This window comes from Cynocephalus volans, chromosome 11 (assembly GCF_027409185.1).
Source record: "Cynocephalus volans isolate mCynVol1 chromosome 11, mCynVol1.pri, whole genome shotgun sequence".
Classification (NCBI taxonomy): Eukaryota; Metazoa; Chordata; class Mammalia; order Dermoptera; family Cynocephalidae; genus Cynocephalus; species Cynocephalus volans.
The window spans coordinates 20,626,752-20,633,843 of NC_084470.1; positions in this window are offsets into that span (position 1 = coordinate 20,626,752).

A 7,092-nucleotide genomic window follows, 5' to 3' on the forward strand; every position below is an offset into this window, starting at 1 on the left:
TTCACTATTGTACTTTTCAATTCTGTGCTCTTTGGGTTTTTCAGTTCTGCTATGTCCTTAAGTTACTTTACTGTTTCCTGCTGAAACTCTCACACTTGTCTTTTATTACCTTGAACATTTTAAACATACTTATGTTAAGCTGTACATCTAATGAATTCTTAATCTGTAGCTTCTGTGAGTCTGTTTCTGTTATTTTTGCTGGCTGCCGTTCATGTTGCCCTGTCTCATTTGCTTGCATATTTATTTATTTATGCTAGATACTCACATCCAAGATAACTCTTAAGTTCAAGGACAGATCAACTCTCTATTTATTCTTATTCCTTAAGTACTGCTCTTTGGGGGATCTCAGCCTAGAATGTGGTAGTTTTGCTAGAGTTCCCCAACCCTGGCATTCCTGGACCCGTTTTTGTCTCTCTATCCCTTCAAGGCTGCTAAAAGTGCTACTTGACTCTTGGCTTCTATTCTGGAATCAGTAAACATTCTCTGGGTTAAGTGGTTCCAAATGCCTTGCTCACCTCTCTAGGTTTGCATCTTCTACATCTTGGCTTAGAAATTAATCACTGCCTTTTTAGCTATCTCATGTCTTCAAGAAGATTTGTTTTATATTTTGACTTTTTTTAATTGAAAAATAATTGATTAAACATATTTGTGGGATAGAGAGTTAAATATCAGTACCTGTGTGCAATGTGTGATAATCGAATCAGGATAGTTAGCATGTTTACAGAATGTCATCATTCCATGTGTCCATTAACCCATTTCTCACTCGCTGCCCCTCCCCCTGCTCTTCCCACCTTTAGTAACCACAGCTCTGTTCTCTCCTTCTGAAAAATCAGCACATTATAGTGATTGTTGTTTGTTTCTTTTTTTAATTAATTAATTTGTTTCCTCTTATGGGTGAAGACGTGGTATTTCTCTTTCTGTGCCTGACTTATTTCACTTAACAATTTTCTCCAAGCGCATCCATGTAGCTGCAAATGGCAGAATCTCATTCTTTTTATGGCTGAGTAGTATTCCATTGTGTATATATACCACATTTTCCTTATCCAGTCATTTGTTGATGGGCATTTAAGTTGATTCCATATCTTGGCTATTGTAAACAGATCCGTGATAAACCAGGTATTAATCCCTCATCAGATGTATAGTTTGCAAATATTTTCTCCCATTCTGAAGGTTGTCTTTTCATTCTGTTGATTTTCCTTTGCTGTGCAGAAACTTCTTAGTTTGATATAATCTCATTTGTTTATTTTCCTTTGGTTGCCTGTGCTTTTGAGGTCTTATACATAAAGTCTTTGTCCAGTCCTTCATTCTGAAGTGTTTCCCTGTTTTCTTCTAAGAGTTTATAGTTTCAGGTCTTATAAAGTCTTTAATCCATTTTGAGTTGATTTTGGTATGTGACAGGTTGTATGGGTCTTGTTTAATTCTTCTATACATGGATATCTAGTTTTCCCAGCACCACTTACTGAAGAGGCTGTCCTTTCGCCAGTGTATGTTGTTGGTGCCTTTGTTGAAGATCAGTTGGTATAACTATGTGGGTTGGTTTCTGGGTTCTCTGTTCTGTTGCACTGCTCCATGTGTCTGTTTTTATGCCAGTACCATGCTGTTTCGGTTACCATAGTGTTGTAGTATAGTTTGAAGTCGGGTAGCGTAATGCCTCTGGCTTTATTTATTTTTGCTGAGGATTGCTTTGGCTGTTTGGATGACCCATTTTTTTAGTTGGCCTTACAAGAGAGTTGTCAGCATTACCCTTTCAATCTTTACTCCTGCCCCCACTAACTCTTCACCCATTTTTTGTTCATTCTCTCACCAACATCCTCCATGTAGCCACATCCAACGGAAACATTGCAGTTCTCGTGCTACTCATTCTCTCAGTGGCAATTTGACATAGTTAACTATTCCTGTTTTACAATACTTTCTTGCCTTGCTTCCTACATCTTAGGATTTTCTACAATCTCAAAACATTCTTCAATCTGTTTTACTAACTCTTTCTCCTCTATCCAGTCTCTATTTTTTGTAAACTTATTATAATTTTATATAAATGTATAAATATCATAAATTCTCTTTTTTTAAGTGAAATCTTATTTTTTCTTAAATTTTGGCCAACCCCTCCCTCACCCCCCAAATCAACTTAAATCCCCTTGTCTACTAGGTAACTCGTGTTACCTGTTTGTAACGTTCCCTTTTTCTTTCCATGCTTGTATAATCACATACAGAAAAAAAATATGAAGACACACATACATACATTATATAGGATGTCCCGTTATCATTTTGTAAAATTGAGCTATATTATACCTACTCTTATGCAACTGGCTTTTCTATAACTCAAAAATACATCATGGAAACCTTTCCAATTCATTTTTCTGAATGGCTGAGTTGTAGTTCATGTTGTATAATAATTCAGTCATTTATCTGTAGATGGGCAGTCACAATTTCCAGTTTCATTTTCCCCGTACTGTGCTACAATAAACATCTTTGTTTATATATCCTTATATACTGAAGGCTGGCCGATTAGCTCAGTTGGTTAAAGGGCAGTCTTATAACACCAGCGTCACAGGTTCACATCTGTGAACTAGCCAGCTGCCAAAAAACAAACAAACAAAAATTCTTAACTTATATATCCTTATATACTGATACTGGTGGCTTTAGTCTTATGGTTAGACTCCCAAGAGAAGGAGGTACGTGGGGTGTGTTTTTAAAAACTTTATTGTAAGTACATTTTTAAGTCTTTTTTGAAGTTTAGCATTCATATAGAATATAACATATGTAAAAGTAAAAATCACAGAGGTGTATATTAATTTTCACAAAGTGAATTGTCTTTATAACCAGCATCCAGATCTAAAATAGAAAATTATCATCATCCCAGAAATTTAACAAACAAAAATTCTTAACTTATATATCCTTATATACTGATACTGGTGGCTTTAGTCTTATGGTTAGACTCCCAAGAGAAGGAGGTACGTGGGGTGTGTTTTTAAAAACTTTATTGTAAGTACATTTTTAAGTCTTTTTTGAAGTTTAGCATTCATATAGAATATAACATATGTAAAAGTAAAAATCACAGAGGTGTATATTAATTTTCACAAAGTGAATTGTCTTTATAACCAGCATCCAGATCTAAAATAGAAAATTATCATCATCCCAGAAATTCCTTCCATGCCACCTTCTAGTTACTAACTTTCCCCTAGAGTAGGCATTATGTAGACTTCTAAGACTAGATATATTTGTTTTGCTTATTTTTGAATTTTATATATTGGAATTTTTAACTTAAGAAATGTTGCCAGATTGCTTTCTTAAGAACTTGTAACACTTTCACCATCAAATTGGGGGGGAGGGCACGTTTTCTTCCACATCTCAGACAGTAATACAGTAATACGTCATTGCTCTTTTTCTTTTTTCTTTTTTTATTTTTTTCTGGTTTCATTGTTAAAATAATTTCCCTAACTATAAATTAATTTGATATAAATTAATTTTGTATTTCCTTTTCCATAAACAGCCTATTTATATCCTTTGTCCATTTTATAATTAGTCTGACATCAATTTGTAAGAGCTTTTTATATATAGGCTGATCTTTGTCATCTGTATTATATTTTCTCCAAATCTGTTTTTCAGCTTTGTTTATGATATATTTTACCCATACAAATGTTAAACTTTTAGGGCCGAGCCCGTGGCGCACTTGGTAGAGTGCTGCGCTGGGAGCACAGCAACGCTCCCGCCGCGGGTTCGGATCCTATATAGGACTGACTAGTGCACTCACTGGCTGAGTGCCGGTCACGAAAAAACGACAAAAAAAAAAAAAAAAAGAAGCTGGGAGCACAGCAAATGTTAAACTTTTAGCCAGTCAAATATTTCTGTCATTTATTTTATAGTTTCAGGGTTTCCTGACTTAATTAATGTCTCCCTTTGGCCTTAACCAGTCTCAAATACTGTAGTTCGTCAGGGTTTGATCTTAGGCTCCTTCTCTTCTTTCTTTATAAGCTCCTATTCCCATTGCTTTTAAGTCTCCCACATATGCTGATGATGTCTACATGTATATCCAGCCCGGATTCTCCTCTGAACTGCACTAACATGAATATCACTGCCTACTGTCTGTGAGGGGCATGCTAGGTCCTGGGGATACAGTTGTTATGTGGTACCTTCCCTTAGAGCTCATTAGAAAAAGTGGATACCATGTGTTAAATTGAAGGCATGACTGGGAAACTTCAAATGTACAAAATACTCAATTTTACCAGTAATCAGAGAAAATAAAATTAAAATGAGAATTTTTTTGAACACTCAGATTGGCAAAACTTTAAAAGCCTGACTATATATATCAAATGTTTGTCAAGATGTGAGGAGAAGAAAATTCTACTGCTGGCTAAAATAGAGCATGGTATAATCATCCTTGAGAGAAATTTGGCAAATATCTAATAATACTGAATATGCATATACCTTTTGATTTAGCAGTTCCACTTCTGAGTAGACCTACAGCAGTGCTTGTCAATTTTTGATGTACATATAAATCACCATGGGTAGCTTTTTAAAACACAGATTCTGATTCAGTAGACCTGGGGAAGAAGCTGAGACAATTTCTAACAAGTTCCCAAGTGATGTCATTGCTGCTGGTCCAGGGGCCCACTTCAAATAGCAAGACCCAAGAGAAACTCTTGAGCATATATATACTCAGGGCACATACACAAAGATGTTCATTAGAGCATTGATTGTTTTAATAATCATCTAGAAACTACCTAGGAGTATGGCTGGCTAAATTCGTATGGATGAATGCAAGAGTTGAACTGGATTCACACATACCAACATAGATAAGTCTCAGAAACATTTCTGAGTGAGGAAAAAGCGTGTTGCAGGAAGGATACATAGAAAGTGATAACATTTAAATTTTTATTTATTTATTTTTAAAATTTTTATTGAATCATAATTGATTATATATATTTTGGGGGTTCAATGTTGACATATGTTGATCAAATCAATATTACTAGCATGTATATTGTTACAAATCATACTTGTTCTTTATGCCCCTTGTCCAATCTCTCCCTACCAACCAGTGTGCTTGGTTGTGGACAGGGAGGTCTGGTCCACAGCTCCATACCTCAGGTCCCCTGGCAGGCCACAAGGTGCTGGTGGTGTGCCTGGGCTAGAACTACTGTTTTGTCCTTTTCTTCTAAATTGGGGGAACTTCCTGTGGGAACCAGTACTTGAACCAACTGTGTGGTTGAGCTAAACCGCTGCTTTGCTGCTTTTTCTCTAGGGAAGGCTTTTTGTGCAGGTTGGGGTTTAAATGGTTGACCTTATAGGTACTTCCGGCTCTCCAGAGACGTGGTGCACCTTGGTTGTGTAGAAACTCTGATCTGGGCCTGAGTCTTTTCATCAAACTGCACCCTATGCAATTCTGCATTCCCTACCAGTCTCCTCTGAGTGGTCCTATGCTGACTAGGACACAGATCAGCTGTCCTTGCTGTGTCCCAGTGTTCTCCCAGTGAGCCTGTCTCCCCCACCACCCGTGCTGCAATTACTTCCCATGGGACGGGCTGTGTGCTGGTCCCTTGTGATGACTCACCATCCTCTGAGTGGCTCCTTTTTTCGGCTGTTCTGGCTCCTCACTCGTGTGTGGGTCCACAGGAACCCTATTAGTGGTCTTGCTGTCCTGGGGGCCACCAAGGCCCTCTTCTCCCCTGCCGCCTCCAAGCATCTCCATCCAAAGGGCACAGCTGTAGCTTTTGCTGGCTCCTGCTCTGTGTGCTCAGCAGCTCCAGCCTGGAAGTAGCTGCAGCCTGAAATGCTCTGAGCAGTTTTTTCTCTCATTGTGGCTTCTCCCACCTTCGTGAACTCCATAGGTCTCTCCTCCTCTTCCCCTAAGCTCTAGCAGTCCCAGCTTGGGTGTTGTTACTTTTTTATACTTGTAAATCGGTTGTTTTGTGGGAGAGTGACTCTGGGGACCATCTCTTCTGCCATCTTGACTAGAACTCCAACATTTAAATTTTTTAAAATACTGTTTATTGTTTAGGGATATACACCTATGCAAGTATAGTAAAAGAATATAGCCTTGTGTGGTGCTATGGGTTGAATGTGTCCCCCAAAGTTTCACATGTTGGAAACTTGATCCACATTGTAACAGTGTTAAGAGGATGAGAAATCTGATTATGGTATTTGAAAGGTGGGGCATTTAAGAGGTTATTGGATTGTGAGAACTATGCCCTCATGAATGGGTTAATACATTCATGGAGTCATGGGTTAATGGTTTAATGGGTTGTCATGGGTGTGGACTGGTGGCTTTAAAAGGGGAGCAAGTGAGCACATAAGAAAACACTCTTGCCGTCCTCACCGTGTGATACTCTGTGTTGCCACAAGAGTGCATACAGAGCCCCCACTCAAAAGAAGACCCTCACCAGATGTGCCCCCTGGATATTGGACTTCCCAGCCTCCAAAACTGTAAGAAATAAACTTCTTTTGTTTATACATTACCCAGTTTTAGGTATTCTAAGTAACAGAAAGTGGACTAATACACATGCAAATGATAAACATCAAATTCACAATAGTGATTACTTGAGCAAGGGGGGGGAATGGTAATACTGAGGGTATATAGGGCTTCAGTTGCATTGGTAATGCTTAGTTATTAAACTGGGTAATAGGTAAACCCAGTTTAATAATAACTTATTTTCTGGTCTTTTTTGTACACCTGAAATACCTCATTAAACAGCTAAAACAACAAAACAAGTAATAGCCTTAATTTTTAAGATGGGGAAACTGAGGCTCAAGAACTTCAGCTGCTGTGCCAAACTTCAGACTGTACTCCTTCCTCATTATTATCCTGCTTTAAGTTTAAAAAAACAAAACAAAACATGGATTACCAAGTCTAAGGTAAAAACTATGGTCCCAAGGTTTGGTCTCTACAAAGACTGAATGAAACTGTACCTTCAAGTCTTTGCTCAGGTACATAACACCCACTGAAAATCACAGGTTTTGACCTGCAATAACTACAGTTCAAAACAAAATGCCTACAAGTAATTGCTTCACTTTTGGACATGGCACAAAACATTTTCATCAAATAAAATATAAAGAAGCACTTTATTCAAGAAACATGAAAACAAATCACAACACTCA